Below are 17,771 nucleotides of genomic sequence, written 5' to 3'. Positions count from 1 at the left end.
GAGGCCACTTGTTCAGGTGGGAGTCCAAGGGGAAGGACAGAGAAAAGACATGGAATCACAGTGAATAAAAATGTGACCCACTAGGTAACATCCATCGTGATGCATCCAAGCCCAGTTCTGGAAGTTAAATAGGACTTTGACAAAGGGGAAATTTAGTATATAGAGAGAAAGTGGATGAAGCAAGAAAATTCCCCCAATCTCCTTCATTTCTAAACTCCTTTTCTCTCAAAAGAATACTGCAGAACTTTAAATAATAAAGGCACAAATCTAATATGATCCAGGGGCTTGGTTAAAAGATCAACCAAGGATAATACAAGGACATTTGCTACAGTTGAGTCTGAAACCAATCTCTTAGCTTCCTAGCAGTCAAGGAGAAAAGGAAAACATCATGATTATGTGTCATCACAGCGTGTGCTTTGGTTATCTTGTTGCAAAACAAACTGCCCCAAAACATAGTGACTTTGGATAATCATTTCACTTTGCTCATGATCTTATGGACTGAGAATTTGGGGAGAGACTGACTGGTTGGGCAGTTCATCTTGGATATGCGTGGTATGAACTGCGGTGGCTGGAACCAGGGGATCCGTTCAGAAGATGTCCAGTGTCTCACTCCTCCCTGGCTTCTCGGCTTCTCCATGTGGCACCGCATCCTCCAGGGCCTTTGTGGTGGTGACTTCTCACTGCGTCATGGCCTTAGGACTGTTTGTGCTTTTCATGTGACAACTGGTTTCTCAGAGGCAGGGAGTGGGAGCCCCAAGATCAGTTGAGAGTCGTGCTCAGAACGGGGGAAGTGTCACTGGATTCTCTTGGTCACCGCCGTGAGAGGACCCACCCAGACTGAAGGAAATGGAAAAACCAACCACCTCCCGATTGGGGAAAAGGCCAAGGTCCTCCTGAAGAAGAGCGTGTAGAACGGTAGATATCGTCTTGGCCGTCTTTAAAAAAATAATGAGCCTTCATGGGATAAAAAGGAGGCATACCCATTGGTCAAGAAGAGTGATTTTTTTTTTTTTTTTTTTTTTTTTAGCAATAAACTGTAAGATGCATTATGTGGGATCTCACAGTCATCGCAGTGACCAAAATGGCGTGAGCAAAAGCCAGTTTGCAGAAGAGGCAGGAACAGCTTTGGGTTTTATAAACTTAGTTCTAGAAACTACTCTGGTCCTCAGAATTTAGTTATGGTCCCACCAACCAAAATTTTCCTTTGAATAGATTGATGGCCATATCATGTATCGTCTGCCTTATGCCAGGCCCAGGGCCAGCTCTGTGGAAGCCACAGAGCCACCCACCTATCTGGCCCCTGCCCTCTTGACCTTCCGTCTTGCAGGGACAGTGACACATATAACAACACAAAGTCGAAGCATGGACCCTGATTTTTTTCCATATATGTTCAGGGAGCTGCCTGTGTGAGCCCTATTTTAGTCACGAGGTGTCTAGACACTGTAAAGTCAAACTGAGTTTGGCCTGGGGATGCCTCTGTAAATTGAGTCCTTATGTGAAACCATGCAAACTAACTCAGCACCTGAACAACCCAACTTGGGAATTTGCCTTTGTAACAGCTGAGTTTTCACCAATCTCAGGCCAACGGTTTAAGCCTTGTTCAAACCAGGGAGAGCAGGGCTATGACCCATCCAGCCGTCTCTGTACCTCACTTCTGTTTCCTGCCCATGGCTTCTTTTCTCTGGCTATTCACGTAGCCTGCCTATGTGGCAGGACCGCACATTTTTGGTCTAGTCTGTGGTGCAATTCTAGAACTGCAATTAAAGCTGATTAAAATCTAGGACACTTGATTTGTTATGATTTCTGTCTTTAAGGACACCTAGAGGGGGATAGTAGGGGATAGGAAAGGTAGCCGAATACAACAATTACTAATAGGGCATTATGTAAAATTGTGGATGTGTAACCAACGTGATTCTGCAATCTGCATTTGGGGTGAAATTGGGAGTTCATAACCCACTTCAATCTAATGTATGAAATATGATATGTCAAGAGCTTTGTAATGTTGTGAACAACCAATAAAAAATTAAAAAATAAAAATAAAAATAATAATAATAAAAAAGGACACCTAGATCTAGGTGCTTGCTTAGAATCCAGATGTTGGGCCCCTTCCTTCTGCTGTTGAACTGGTTTCTCTGGCAGGAGCTCTGCTTTGAACACATTCCCCAGGAGGCTCTGAGCTCCTTACACGGCCCATCTGGAAATTTCAGAACCGGATTAGTACTTGTGGCCAGCTCTAAGTGAGGACCTCTCTCGCTCCAGGACTGTTCTAGGTGAAGCATGATCCCCCATTATTCTGATAAGTGGATGAATACCATGGAGGTTCCAGAACTTGACCAGTTCACACAGTCAATGGATGATTCCATGATGGCAGGACTCACTCCCAGTCTCTGGATCCTAAGCCCCTGTGATGGGCTCTGAGGATCCTGGTGAGCAGGGAGGGCTTCAAGAACCCACTATCCAGAGTCAAGATGCTACCAAACCCTGGGCAGCGCCTGTCCGGATGCTTCTAAGGTCAGTGTGGAAAAACTCAAGTTGGTGAATTTTGCTAACATGCTGTCTCTTAAAGATAGCAGAGACCAGAAGAACAGGAGCGGGTCCCCATGTTGACAGTCATCTTCTAGGTCTGTGGCCCCTGAGCCAGGGGTTGCACCTCCCATAGCCTCAATCTGCTGATCTGTGAATGGGTCTGTTAGGGTCAGAGAGCCGTCCACATCAGGCTCTGTCTCTGAGCTTGTCTCTTGGAGCCAGGCCACCTCCATGTCTCCTTCCAGCCCACTATTTATCCCACGTCCCAGATGGTTTGAAAGAGCAGCGTGGATGTCTAATGTAGTTCGTAGACTCATCAAATCAATAATTGTTTCATTCATTCAATTCATTCTACAAATAGCTTCTCGTGTGTCTCCAGTTGGCGCTCAGTTCTCAGAGCGGTAAGCGTTTAAGGTTAGTAAATTAATAATTATAATTAATAAATGAAATAAACTTATTATCGATAAATTAAAAGTGAATCTTACCAACTTGATTTCAGTTGGAAGGACTCCCCAAGGATGACCAGGTCAAGGTGGCCTCCACACCAGCACTCTCACCCACAAAGCAGCCTCTTGTCTCTTTATTGGGTGGGAACTCTGGAAATCTAGCACCCAGGACTTCTTCATTCAAATCAGCTGGCATTCAAGGGCTTCCTGCCCCGGGGCAAGTCCTCCACCTTCAGCCCCACTTTGATCCTTTAGCCTAGGCCACTTTCAGGTTAAGACAAGGATCTCTAGAAAGCTGGGTCCTTTCTCCCAACCATGTACTATGGGGAGGCCCGAGGGAGGGGCCCCATCGAGAGGGCTGGTGGAGTCTTGGAGCTGTGAAGCTCTGGGGACCCAGAGAGTCCCTCTCTGTTCTCATAGTTGAACAGGAGATTTTCTCAAACGGCACTGAAGTCTGACGTCTGGGGGATGGATCGGAAGGGTTCTTCATTCATGTAAGCAGTCCCAAGGGTGCTGTCCTGGAAGCTGGGGTGCTATGCAGATCCAACCCCCTCATCCTAGATGGGGAATCTAAAGAGGCATTTTGTGTCCAGGATCAGAGATGTTCAAGGGCAGTAGAGAAGCTGGGAAAGGGTCAGCAAAGGAAAATCAAAGCACATCCCAGCAAAACCGACAGAATCCAGGGCTGCGTTCCGAGGCAGGGAGCAGACCTTTGATGAGCTTCTTCCTGGTCTTGTTTCTTACCCCTTCTCCTTAGACCAGGTCTCTTCCTACCGTGATGGACCCTCCCCGGCCTGCCTGCCCACCCCCAGCTGCACCGCCTCCTCGGCCACACTCCTCTTCATGAATGGCCACACATGCTGCCCAAGTGTCACCCTGGGCCTGGCCCTCTGCCAGCCAGCTGGCTCTGGAGTCCTGTTCCTGGGGACCCCTAGATGGATGGCTTTGAATTTTTAATCAAGAAGAGGAGGCTGCTGAGCCCCATGGGCAGTCTCACCCCTCCAAACCCAGCCATGTCCTGGTGGCTTCTTTCCCAGAGACAGGTCTTCTAAGAAGTGCTCAGCAATGTCTCAGCCTCCAGACCAAGGCCTGCTGTTCTTGGCTCGGGGAGATGTTTTTAGCACAGAATGCTCAGTGCAGACAGACATCTCTGCAGGGGTGTGTGTCAGGCGGGAGGTGGTGAGGGCAGACCTCTCAACTTATCAGAAAGCAGAGTGTGACTCCTCTGCTCTGGCCCCTCGGCGACTTTACAGGTTCTCAGGACAGCTTTCCGAAGGCCTCCTGCCTGCTCCTTGCCTGTGGGGGTGGGGTGGGAGAGCCGCGCAGGGGACTATATGTGGAATCTGTTGGGATCGTGCAGAAGGAAGTGAAGACACCCTCTTCTGATTCATGACATGTGAGAATGTTCTCTTGACAGAAGCAGCCCCCAGTAATAGTAACAGCTCCCGGGCCTCGACAGGCCTCAGCCCATCACCTTCAGCACCCTGCCAAGCTCCGAAGCCTCCCTATGGCAAGAGGGGCGGGGGGTGGAGAGCTGGGAGGCAGCCTGCCAGGGGAGGGGGCTGAAGACAGGCCTGGAGAGAGACACAGCTAACGGGATGCTGAGAGCAGAGACAGGTCACATGGGATAGAAGGAGAAACTGAGGCAAGGAGGGGCCAAGACAGTGAGGTCCAGGGACCCAGACAGCCAGACAGGCCATGGCAGAAATGATGCAGAGGATGAAGACTGGCGGAGACACACACAGACCGAATCGGCCCCTGCCTTGCTACCATGTACAGATCCCCTTGTACAATGTCCTTGCCTTGGATGCCCTGTGTCCTGAAGACACCCTCCCTGCCTAGAAGCCCAGCAGCTGGCCCGGCCAGGCAGAAGGCAGGCCAGGGGCTTCCTGCCAGGCCAGCAGTGACAAGGATTATGGGACCTCTGGAGTCGACCGAGGTCTCCAGAACCCCGGATTCCTTGGGTTCTAGCTCTGGAAAACTGCTTTCTCCCCCAGGTCAAGATCTGGGGGCTGCTGGTGGTGCTATTTATTTCAAAAAGAATATCTTTAAAAAAAAATAAATCGTGGCTTTCTCCTATTTAAAAACAACCTTTCCCACCCCCGTTCCCTCATTACAAATGAAAACAATGCCTGCTCACCATGAGGATTGGAAATATGAAAAGATGCAGGAAAAAAAAACACATGAATTCTAATCGTGTCACCTAGTGATAAGCACGTCGAGCTTTCCTTCCCATCCACTGTCAATACACAGAGCTATATAATTAGCCATAGCGGGCTGCAAGCGTTTTCTTAAATATCATCTGCCATCGCCACTTTTCTTAGTGTCTGTGTGCTAATACATGGACAGAGTTCTCTGTATCGAGGTAACCTACAGCTGCGTAGTTAGGTTGCATCTAACTTTGCCAATCTGAATAACACTTTAATAAATATTTGTCCGCCTACATCCTTGCCTGAGTTTCAGATGATGTCTTAGGAGATATTGAAAAAACGAGACTCACTGTGTCAAAGCCCATCAACACCTCAAACTTACACATGCACATATATGACGACATATAGATACGTATCATCAACCCCCCGCCCCCCCAGGAAGATTGTACATCTAGTGCAATTAGACCCAGGGGTTGATGCCAGAGCATCTGATAGTGACAGTCTCTTGTAGTTTGCAAGGTAAAGTGACATAGATGGTGGGTAAGTATAGTTATCTCTGCTTTTAAAGGGGGAAACTGAGGCTCAGAGAGGTAAGGTCCTCCTTACTGACTTTCTTATTCTGGTCACACCATCAGTACCCAGAGGCAGGCCTTCAGGGGCTCTAATTGTGTGATTCGAGGGCCACCTTGCCCACCGTGGGAGACTCTAGCCACACGTGGTCACTTGTTTTTGCCTTTACATTTATTGAAATTAAATAAAATTATTTTTTATTTAATTTCATTAATTTTTTATTGAATTTCATTTTTTATTGAATTTCAGTCATTTCTCTGGTTTGGATAGGGTCTGATCAAGTCTCCCCAGAGGCCCCTGTGTTCAAGGCTTGGTCCCCAGAGGGGTGCAACGGGAGGTCATGGGATCCTGAAGAGGTGGGGCCCAGCTGGAAGTAGGTAGGTCATCAGGGATCCGCTGCTGGAATGTGGTTCTCACAGGACGCCTTGAATTCTCAAAAGATGGTTGTTATCAAAGAAGCAAGCCCGGCCCCTCTCATCTTCTCTCTCCTGGCTTGAGATGTAATCATCTGTTTGCTTCCACCATTGCTATCTGCCATGAGGTGACACAGTCAAAGGGTGGCAAGGAGCCTGCATTATGCTGCTTGGACTTTTGGCTTCCAAAACTGTAAGCTAAATAAACCTCTTTTCTTCATAAGTAACTTGAGTCAGGTACTTCATCGTAGTGGCAAAGAGGTGACCAATACAGTTTTTTAAACCATATTTTAACTACTTAAGAATCACTGGATGGTGCAGCAATAGAGCATTTCTATCACTGCAAAAGGTTCTATTGGACAGGGTGGCTCAAGAAGGTGGGAGTCCCCACTTTTGGAGTCACTCTTGATCTCCTTTCACCAACTCACACTCATCCTATACACCAAGGATGAACCAAACCTCCTGAAAACACATTTTATCACTAGTCACCAGCCCCAAACCTTTGTCGATCCCCTCTTATTTGTTATCCACCACTTTAAGAATAAGCCTAAATTCACAGCAACCTCCCCTCTTTAGCTCCACATGCTTTTCTGTACAACACTGCATGCCACCTGGGTCTGGTGGAGGCCCTATAACCACAGCGAGGGTCCACCATGGACTGTACACTCAGTGAACTCACGGGTTGATGGATACGCTCTCCCCGACCTCCTGCCCTGCTTTATTTTTATCACACCCACCTCTGCCAGTATTTATGTACCAGGTGTTGCCTCCGCTGGAATGCATACCTTCTGAGGCAGTGTCTTCCTCTGATTGTTGATTCTGTCCACAGAGCCTGCTGCGGTGACTGGCACTCAGTAAATACAAAACCATTATCTATGAAAGAATGACTGCATTCCAGAATATCAGGCTTCTAATTCTTTCTTCTGGGTTAGAAAAAATTGGAAAGGAAGCAATCCTCAACCACAGGCATTTGGACCTCAAGCCTATAATGCCTGAACTGTGACCCGGAGCCCCTCTGATACTCCAGTGCCGGCATGTTCTATTCCTAAAGTCACTGCTCCTCCCACCACTGGGGCAGATAAAACAGGCTCATATGAAAGGAATTTCATGGCATCTATTTGGTCCAAAGGAGGCTCCCAGCTGGGACTGTCTCCTATTTGAAAAGATAAATCAAGCACTCGATTCCAGCAAGTTATACAACAGGGAAATTCAAAGAGCATATTCACCAGGCTTGTTAAAGCTGAGTTTAAAAGTCATGAAATAAGAATCCCCCTGCACCTCGACTGTGGTATTGATTTCTGGGAAGGGTTTTAGCAGCACTGAGCTTTCCTGGTTGCCTGTTTACTTCTGGTGCTCATGGCCATCGTGGGGCAGGGAGTTGCTGAAGGGGCATTACAATGAGAGGTGGTGGCAGGACTTCAAGTCCTCGGCTGTGCCATAGAGACTCCCCTGATCTGTGCCCTGTGTCCCTTCATCTTTACATTGATTCAATGACTTCCTGTCATACAGAAAACATTTCCATTCCCTACTGTTGATTTAAAAAAAAAAAAAACTAATGTGAGAGCCCCTATCTTTGGTTAGGAAAATTTAGTCCATTCACTTTTAATATAATAACAGTTTTATGCAAATTTACTCCTTACAGTGACTCTGTGTTTACTACTTATTTTTTATTGTGATTCATCTTTTTTCCCTATTTTCACTCTGTTTTTCTATTTCACTATTTCCTCACACTTATAATTAAATACATGCTTCTTCCGTTGTGTGGAAACAAAAATGCCAAATGTTCTCTGGCTGCATCCTCCCTACTCCAATGTCGAGTACCTCTGTCTGGAGCCCCAGAGTCCTAGTTTTTCTTCAAATAGTTTTAAGAGAATTAGTTCCAGACCGTTATTAGTTTTCTTCTAATATTGTGTCATTTCTGCTTTAAGATCTCTCTTCAGTGCTTTCATTGTACATTCCAAGAAACTCTTGTCATCATCCACTTAAAATCGGTCATCTATAGATGAGCCACTCATTGCTCTTTCCCTCTCTTTCTTTCTCACTCACTCAGTTTCCCCATAGTTTGCTCCAGTTTTAAAGAGTCAGACTCCTACCTTTATTATCAGGCTGATGGAATATGGTGGTTTTCAAACAGATCCAAGAACTTTTGGATACGCCTCCCTTCAGGAGGGAGAGTGTAATCTCCTCTCCTTGTGTGTGGCCTGACTGTAATGAGCTTGACTCAAGGGCACCGGGTGCAGAGGAAGCGTCCAGGTGTGACTTTGGAGTGTAGGCCATGAGAAGCCCTGTGACTTCCTCCCTGCTGACATTTGGACCACTAGCTCTGCAGGAAGCAGTCGCCATACTGTGAGGACTGGGTGGGAAATAAAGGCCTCCTGCCATGGACCAGCAAGGAGCTGAGGCCTCTTACCGTCAGCCACAGACGTCAGATCCCAGTCAAATCTCCAGATGACTGCAGCTGGTTTATTGCCAGAACCCTTGCCCAGGCTCCCAGAAGAATCCTCTTTGTCTTCCCATCGTCTCCCCAGCCATAGGAGCAGTGAGGATCCAGCATCCCTGCAGCTCCCCTTCAGCTCCTCGGAGGCTGGGGTGAGCAGCCCGCTGGTTTTCTGAGGAGCACTCTCACTGGCCTGGGAGGTCCTCCTGCCGGGACCTGCAGGGGTCAAGGTCTCTCTAGCATCCTCTGTCTTTCTCATTTTCTCCTTGGCACTATCAGCTGCTGAAACTCAAATTCTTCCTGGATTAGAAAGGAAATGAAATTCTGTGCTCTCCGTCAGACCTTGGGGAGTTGCTCACAATTTGTAGGTCTTGCTGCTCACTGACCCCTGCACAGACTAGCTCAGGACAAGGAGTGGGATTGGATCAGATGGGGAGGGGAGCCACTTCCTTCACAGAGCACCATCTGTCTATTGACATAACTCCTTGATCCCTAGCAAGCAGTGACCCCCCCATCCTCCAAACGCTCAGCTCATTGTCTCTGGTGCCACCTACTTTGACACAGACTATGTATGTAGGCAGTGGCCTCCCCACCACACGATGAGCCTTGAGGGCAGTGACTTCACTCTCCTTTGCTTTCCTAGTGCCTAACAAGTGACTGAAGCAGCATGAGGCTCATGAGATTTCTGAAGTAGAGCTCTTCCCCCACCCCACGAAGTTGGGGTAAAACACTACTCTTCCTCTTTCAAACAGAAGAGTATTGGTGTTCCTACCTAGAATCTCAAAGACATATCCATTTGCAATAGTTGGCATCTGGGATGGTGTATGAGTCCATTTTCTGTTACTGTTATGGAATGCCTGAGGCTAGGTACTTTATTAAGAGAAGAGATTTAGTTAGCTCACAGTTCTTGAGGTTCAAGGGCATGGTACTGGCTTCTATTTGGTTCTGGTGGAAGTCTCATGGCAGATGGCAGCATAATGGCTGCCTACATGAGACTTCATGGATGTAGGATGGGGAGAAAGACCCTGGAGGGACAGGAAGCTGCTGGGGGGGTGACGAATAACTTGTGTACGTTGATACAGCAGGAATGGAAGCCGTTTATTGTAGGACAACAGAGCTATTTATATATTTTGCACAGCTTATCTTAATTAGCATAAACTAGATACATCAGTCAACCAATAAGGAATCTCCACACTTAATGGCTCGCTTTTGTTACTTCTCAAACCACTCCCTCTGGCATTTTGCCAGGCACCATCCAGACTTGTTTACGAACTCTAACATTTCTCTGGCAAAATACCACGTGTTATTTTGACTTGTCTACAGACCTTAACAGGAAGCCAGAGTGTAGGGAGGGTCCAGGCTCTCTCTTTTGAAACAACCCTCTAACTCAGGGGCCCATGAGAACCACTCTAATCCCTTCTGAGGGCAGGATCCCCAGTGACCTAACCCCGCCTCTTAAAGGTGTCACTTCATCTCCAAACACCATCACCCTGAGACCAAGCTCTCGACCCAGAACCTTAGGGGACACACCACATCCCAACCACAGCAGATGTCACCCCATCGTCCTTATGATCTTGCTTACATTCCCTTGTAATAAGATTATCTGCCTCAGGGGCTTGGAGAAGATGGAAGGTCTGATTTATTGGACTAGACTGCAGAAAAGGGGATGGGGTCTCTGTCTGTTCAATCAATATGGGGCTGGGCCCACTTCTAGGAATCTTTCTGGAAGACTGTCTTAGTGAGCCAAAGGCTGTTAGCCTGGACTCTAGCCTCTCGTGGACGGCCTCCCAGGCTGCCCCGTACTGGGAGTGGTGGAGACGGGGCCAGGCAGTTTCTCCAGGGGTGCTCTGTGGAGCATTGTTCCCAAGAGCTACCATGTGGAAAAAGGCCACTGAGGTCAGGTATGTTTGGAATACTTGCTGAATTATGTCACAGAGTGCATTTGGGTTTCACATAAACAAATACAAAGCAGAAACCCAGTAAAGAAACCTATTGGAATTCACTGGACTCCAATTTCCCACACACACTTGACCATGGATGTCACACCCTTTTCCAGGATGCAATTCCCATCAGCAACCTGTTGGACACTATTTTCCGTAGCTAATGTTTTGCAGAAGACAGGGATCTTGGAGTCTCAAAAGACCTTGGATTCCACACTGAGTCCATTTTTCCCTCTAAATCAGAGGCAGTGAGGCCTAAGTTGTAGTTCTCAAAGTAAGGCCCCTGGGTCAGTATCACCTGGGAACTTTTTGGAAATTCAAATCCTCAGACCCCCACCTAGCCCTAGTAAATCAGAAACTCCGGGAGGGGGGCCCAGCAGTCTGTTTTAACATCCTTCCTGGTGATTCCGATTCTCATTTGAGATCCACTCGTCCGGCGACTCTAGCCCATCTCCACTGCTCTGGTACTTCGCACCTTTCTGACCTTGGGCGTTGCTTAAGTTCCCATGTGACATAGTCTCCAGCTCATAGGGTGGTCATAATCATCCTCAAGTGAGTTAAGGTACAGAACGCACTTGGAACAGTACCTGCAAAGTGTTAGTCACCATTCCATATGTGCCATTTGGGTCATGATGGAGTAGTTCTGAATTTCCACTCAAAGGGGAAATCTAGGGCACTACCGAGAGACCTTCTCTGTGACAAGGACAGATCTGAGAGTTGGTAGGGTGGGGCTGCAAGTTGGTGCCATGAAATTCCGACATGTGATGGTCGACCTTATGAAGCAGGAGACGTTCCTGCTGGGAGACGTTGTGCACGTCTTCTCACTGCGGTTCACAGTGACTGATTATGAACTGCTGGCCTTGTGAGATGGAGAGCTTGGGGGAAGGGGGGTCCCTGCTGGCGTTGGTTTCATAAAGTGAACAAAGTCCCAGTTCCAGCTCTAGCAAATGCCTGCTGATTCTACAGTTGAGGCCCCCTGGGGGACCTGTAGGGGTTCTCTCATTTCCATTTGTGTCATGACAAACCTGATGACACAGTGCCTCAGCCATCTGACAAAGCCTGCAGAATCAAGACTGGAACCCAAAGTCTCTGTGCTCCTCCTTCTGCATCACTAAGATATGTTCCCCCCGCTCAGGGAACCCTTCAAAAGAAAGGATCAAGTCCAATCAACTGCATTTATAGAGAAGATCCACAGCCCAGGGGTGTCTGCATCTGGCCTAGCGTGTTACAGCATCAGAGTGGCTTTGTACAGCTGACGCCAGTCTCCTACTCCAAGTCCAGTACCCTTGACTTCAAGATGTGGGTAAGTCCTCAGCCTGAGTCCAGGTATTGGGGAGATAGACAGTCTCCAACTGGCCATTGTTTGACTTCCAATCGTTCAACTTGTGATTTTTCTATTGGATGGTGGGGCTACAGCCATATGCCTTCAGTTGAAACTGTACTTGAAATTTGGAGTTCTGATCTTTTCCTGGGCTGGCACACACTCCCTTGATGGCCACCTGTAGGCTGGGGTGACTGTCCCTGTTTAAGGCAGGTCAAGCTAAGGTCAGATGTTCCTTCGATTAGGTGCATTAAATACATTTTCAGTATGATATTTCCAATTTAGGGTAAGTTTAGCAAGAGGTATCCCCGCTGTGAGCAGAGAAGCATCAGTAGTGTGTGGGTACACTGGCTCTTGAGGATCTTCTTATTCTTCTGGAAGGAGGACCAGTGACCTGTGGTGGCGAGGGTGTGGGTCTGGGGTCCGGAGCCCTATCCTACCCTAGAGGTCCCCAGTCTGGGACACACTTGGCTGGTAGTCTGCAGGAAGCTCTGCGAAAGCCAAACAAAAGGTAACTAGAATGTGCCCCAGGGGGCCCATTAGCTTCCTGGAGCCTCACGGAGCGTTCCCAGGAGGGATCATTGCTGGGAGCGTGTGATCAGCGGCGGGCACCGTCACAGGCAGCTGCTGGCATATTAATATTCCAGATAAATGGCTTTTGGCTCAGGCGAAAGATCCTGCTTGGGAGCAGGTTTCTCTTTGAAGCTCCTAAGAGGGGCACCTCACAGAAAAAGGCGAAGCAAAAAGGCAGCTTTGCAAAGTGATTCCACTCGAAACCCTCTGCTCCCATCCATCTCTGTTTATTTTGTTCCTCTGCCTCTTCTGATTCATGGCAGGCTCACAGGAAAGGAGAGAGAGCCAGCTCGGCTACACACATCCTCTGGGAGGACGACTGTCAACAATTAGCTGAGATGCTGAAGCGCTGAAGCGCAGGGCCGGCTGGAGGCGGTCTGCAGCTGGCTGGCGGCTCTGGGGCCTCGAAGCCCTTCCTACCCCTGGATCCCAGCTTCGCTGCTCTTTGTGACCTTGGATGGATCACTCTGCCTTCCAGCCTCAGTTTCCTGGATGTAAAAATGGACAAGATAAAACCTTCCCCCAGGGTCATTCAGGTCTAGGTGTAGCCAGGTCTACGAACAAACGCTCAGCACAGTGCCCGTGTTGGAGATGCTGTCATTACGGCCCTGGAGGCTGGGGCAACGGAAGCCAGCAAAGTAGTCCCGGGGCTCCGGTGACCCTGCCCTTGGGCTGCTGAGGTTCCTCCTTCTTACTTTGGAATCATGGGGAAGGTGTGGCGATATTCCAAGTTTAGGGCAATGCTGGCCTAAAGCCCTTGGAACCTCATTTTATAGACGGGGAAACTGATGCTCACAAAGTGATGTGCTCAGGTCCGTGTACAAACAGGATGCTGTTCTCCATCCTGCCTTGCTGTTTCCTTCCTCCTAAGCACACAAGGAGGAGAAGGAGCCGCTCTTCCCTCAAAGCTCACTTAGAAAGTGCTGAGTTTGACCTGGCAGGCTCCTCCCAAACCGTCCAGGCCTGGCTAGACTGGCAAGGGAGCAGGAAGTACAGATATTCTTGGGCATCGTTGGGGAGCTGTTGAGACAGGGTCTCAGGCACCAGCCTGAGAGTGCCCAGGGGGCAGTGTGTGCCACAGTGTGTCCCTGAGAGCTGGAGAACAGGCTGGAGGCCGACCAGCTCAGGGGGACCTCACCCCCCATCACAGGAAGGGTAATTGCCTATTGATTCTTGAGTGACTCTGAGCAATGCCCGAGTCTGTCTCCCCATCTGTAAGATGGGCATCAGGAGCTCCTCTTCTCAGGCATAGGGGAACCAACAGAAAAAGACAAAAAAAAAAAAAAAAACCCAAAAAAAACCGTGGCAGCATGCACACTCAGTGCTGGGTTTGTAAGAAATGCTCAGGCAAATCCAGGGGAGCTCACAGCAGTACCCAGACCAGTGTGTCCCATGGAAAGACACCAGCACGCCATCCCAACCATTTTCCATGTGAGGAGGAAGGTGATTACAAAGGGGTGGGGAAGGAGAGAACCACATTGCTCCAAGGCCAAGAAAGTGACCGTGATGAAACTCCCAGCCCCAAACTATTCCATATGCTCAGCAGGTCCAGGGTGCATGGTGACATGATCCATTCACCAAGGACACCCAGTAAATACACAGTGCCACTTCTGCCCTTACTCCTGGGGCCAGTCTGGTGACTTGGACATCTGTGTGCCACTGCACCTTGGCCATCAGGGGTTGCAGTGCGTCCTGAGATTCTCTCCTGTGGCTGAACAGAGGTCAAGAGGTGTGTGCTGGCTCCTGGGAACAGGGGGTCAGTAGCTTCAGGGCCGATGCCTCATTTTCAAGAAATGCCAAGGAGGCTGAGGAGAGATTTATGGCCCAGCCTCCCAGAACTCGCTCGGGTGGAGGGATCCTCAGAAGGCCCAGTGCGGTCAGGCAAGAACATACACTATTCCAAAGGCCACATGTTTTCGTAATGTCACCCATGAGGTCACGTCTGTGTACCTCAGAATTTGATAGAGCTCATCCTGTTCTAAGCGCCCTTGATCCTCGGGCAATGCCAGCACCCAGCCCTGCTGACCGTGGCTTGGCGTGTCCTCGGGAGGCAGAGGTCAAGTCCTACCCACACATCTCTTAGGGCAGGGAGTCATTATTCCCTTGGCAGTCATTCCATCTCCCTATGACTCTGGTCTTGTGAGAAAGTTGTTCCTGGTGGGGGCTAAGTTCTCAGTGTCTCTGGGGAGGCATCTGCTCTGCCTGCCCGTGTCCACCCTCTTGGAGGTGGAATCTCCCTGATCTGTGAGTCTTCCTGAGACGCAGGATGAGGAATGCACCTCCTTATCAGATTTCTGAGGAGTCGGAGGCAAACTCTTTGGCCCAGCATGTCCCATCTCTTGGCGAAGGAAAGTAGCTCTGGAGCTCTTAGCCCCATTTTATTGAGGCCCAGAGCAGATAACGGAGCCTTCTAAAGACCACGCGGCTGATAAGAAGCCGAGCAGAGAATCAGGTCACCCTCCCCTGAGTTTAAGGCGGATACGTGACCCCTGTGGGGTCAGGGTTTGAATGCAGGGGGCTTGGCGGGGGGCGGGGGTGTCCTTCAGGGAACTTGGTCCCATCACACTTTTCTAACCAGCACCCAGACCCCTGCCCTGGGTGACCTTAGAGGAGGGGACGTTTTATTCTTCAGAGCAGGGCCAGACAGCCCAAGCCGCTGGCTTTCCTCCAGCAATTCTTGGGGCTGCTTCAAGCCGAAATGTCTGGAAACTTGTGGAGTTCATGAGCAAATGGCTTCGTGGAAGCGCCTGTTAAAATTTCCTCTGCTGGAAACTGAAGGAGACAGAGCCAGAGCCAGTGGGCCCCCCACCTCCCCCATAGTACCCCTGGGTCTCGTTCCCCTTCCCCTCCAACCCAGCCCTGGAAAACTCACACCCTTGTCTAAACACCAGCACCGAGCAGACCCAAGCAGAGGCCATATGTGTTAGATTATATTATTGTTTAAAATATTTGCTGGTCTTTTCCATGGAAGATTATTCCTCCCTACCCCATTAGGCTTGGCCATTCCATTCGATTTAGCCAATGAAATGTGAGCAGAACCCAAGTGTGCGACTTCTGAACAGAAGCATTAGAAACTATTGAGCTCTTCTCCGTTTTTCCCTTAGCTGTGAACCAGCAATGACCCTGGACAGATAATCACGGTTCTCCCAGTTCCGCGATGGAATAAGCTGACAAAGGACACCGTGGCAGGTGACCAGAAAGGGTGTACAATATGAGTAAGCAATAAGCCTTTGTGGAAGTAGGTCACTGAGCGTCAGTTGTTATAGCAGCATGACTTAGACGACGTTTGGGGACCCGGCAGCCATAGCAGGAGGTGGTGTGTTGTCAAGACAGATGGGCCCTGACGTTCCTGCAGAGCAAAATCTCCCAAGACATAGTCAAAGAAAGAGAAAATACTTGCAGGTAAACTCAGAGGTAGAGAAGCTTCGTTCAAGTGAGAAGGCGGGGTTAGCGTTGGCCTCAATTTCCTCCTCACTTTCCCGCAGCCAGGAAGCTTGTTTGGGGCTCTGATAGGAATGGTGTGAGGCCCAATTTTTACTCAAATATTGATTCTTATCCTCAGGAGAAAATAGTCTGTGCTCTTTAAATAAGAAAGGAAAACAGCTCTGGAATTGATTCCTGAGTAATTTAATCACCTTTTGTTCAGATGATTCAGGGCTAGCTCAAGGATTATCTACATATTGACTCATTTACTGAATTTCCAGGAACATCCAAAGGCAGAGGGACATCGGGAGCTTCATGGCCGCCCCTCCCCACCCCTCGGTGCTGGGAGAAGCCTTCGACAGGGAGCTGCTTCTGGGCCTCACCAGCCTCCAAATTATTCCAGGCAATGAATGAGGAGGACCAGGAGACCAGCCCCACGCCTTTGAATACGTGAGGAAAACCAATGTTCAGAAAAGGGACACACCACACAGATCTTGGTGTCTTGGAGTGCTTGGTGCTTTAGAAAGCAAGTTCATGGCTCTTATTTCAACTTATTTCCTTCTCTACATAGGAGAAAACAAGGAGGCTGTGTCCGAGAGTCCTTCTTCCTCCACCCAGGGGCAGAGATCATGTCACATCTTGGACGCGTAGTTTTACTGATGGAAGTCTGGTTTCTGTCATTCATTCACACAATAGTCACTTCCTAAACACGTGGCTCTCTACCAGACAGAGCATGATGCAGGGGATGAGTAAAGCAAAGGGAAGGTAGGTGTGGTAATTGGAAAGATGGCCATAGATCAGATTCTTTCCATCTCTGAGTGTATGCCCGTTTACATCCAGGGGCAAAGTGTCTCTACGCACAGCTAATGTGCCTTTCTTTGGCCAATGGGATGACAGTAAATGCAACACAGCAGAGACTTGTAAGGCACTTGAACACTGGGATCTGCCTTCCTTCTTAGAGTCTGGGTTCCTAGACCAACATGTGACTAAGCCCAGGCTAGTCCACAGCCCAGGCTAGCCCACTACCCAGGCTAGTCCACTGGAGATGAGATTCACAGGGCCCACTTATTCCCACCCCTCAGCCTCACATCCTGCCAACCACAGGATGCACGGTGAAGCTTCCCCAGACCCTGCAGCCTCCAATTTACCCAAAGGCTGACAGAAGATGCATGAGCATATCTAGAAGAAATCAGCTAAACCAAAACAAACAAACAAGACCCAGCTGATCCACATAATTATGAACTAGATAAAATGACTGTTATTTATTTTTTGGTACTGGAGGTTGAACCCAGGGCACTTTTTCACTGAGCAATGTCCCTAACCCTTTATATTTATTATTTTGAGATACAATCTCCCTAAAATACTTAGGGCTTCACTAAGTCTCTGAGGCTGGTTGAACTTGCCATCCTCCTGCCTCAGTCTCCTAAATTGCTGGGATTACAGGTGTGCACCACCATGCCCAGCCAAATGATTATTGTTTTAACACACTAATTTGGAGAGTCATTTGTTACACAGCAAAAACTAACTGATACAGAAAGGCAGATATTTAATGAGTATCTTTTTGTGATGGATTTATACAGATTTTCTTATTACTTCTTTCCTATGACCCATGAGGTGAGTAATATGCTTTCCATCTTCAAATTGAGTTTAATTTATTGCTCAGATATGAAAAGTGATATAACTTGAAGCTGAGGTAGACTTGCCCTGTGGAGGAAGTAGCTGCCACGAGCAGGTTGATGCTGCAGGATCTGAGTAAAATCTGCTCTTTGAAGACTTGGAGTGCTTGGTGCTCAGGTTGCACAACCCACCCGATGCTTCCCTCCAGAGCCCCGCAGCACTGCATGCTGTGTGGGGAGGGAGCATGCATGCTGAGTCCAGAAAGCCTTAGAGGAGAGGGGTCATGATGAAAGGTAGGAGGAGAAGGGGTCAAGACAGTGCTTTGCAGCTGAAATGCCTCATAAGACCAGCTTAT

General features: G+C 48.7%; 1 protein-coding gene and 1 long non-coding RNA gene across 2 annotated transcripts in view; both read left to right on the top strand.

The window, feature by feature from the left end:
• Positions 1-17,771, top strand: part of Rps24 (ribosomal protein S24) — a 462,172-nt gene that overhangs the window by 424,244 nt on the left and 20,157 nt on the right. The window lies entirely within an intron of this gene.
• The window catches only part of LOC120885490 (uncharacterized), a 31,179-nt gene that overhangs the window by 9,547 nt on the left and 3,861 nt on the right, over positions 1-17,771 (top strand). Inside the window, exons 2-5 of the long non-coding RNA XR_013434844.1 lie at positions 11,618-11,785; positions 12,640-15,565; positions 16,081-16,249; positions 16,371-16,564. This is a non-coding gene — a long non-coding RNA (uncharacterized LOC120885490). The remainder of the gene's footprint in view (positions 1-11,617; positions 11,786-12,639; positions 15,566-16,080; positions 16,250-16,370; positions 16,565-17,771) is intronic.

This window comes from Ictidomys tridecemlineatus, chromosome 1 (genome assembly GCF_052094955.1).
Source record: "Ictidomys tridecemlineatus isolate mIctTri1 chromosome 1, mIctTri1.hap1, whole genome shotgun sequence".
In the NCBI taxonomy this organism is placed as follows: Eukaryota; Metazoa; Chordata; class Mammalia; order Rodentia; family Sciuridae; genus Ictidomys; species Ictidomys tridecemlineatus.
This window is presented reverse-complemented; position numbering and strand designations above follow the sequence as displayed.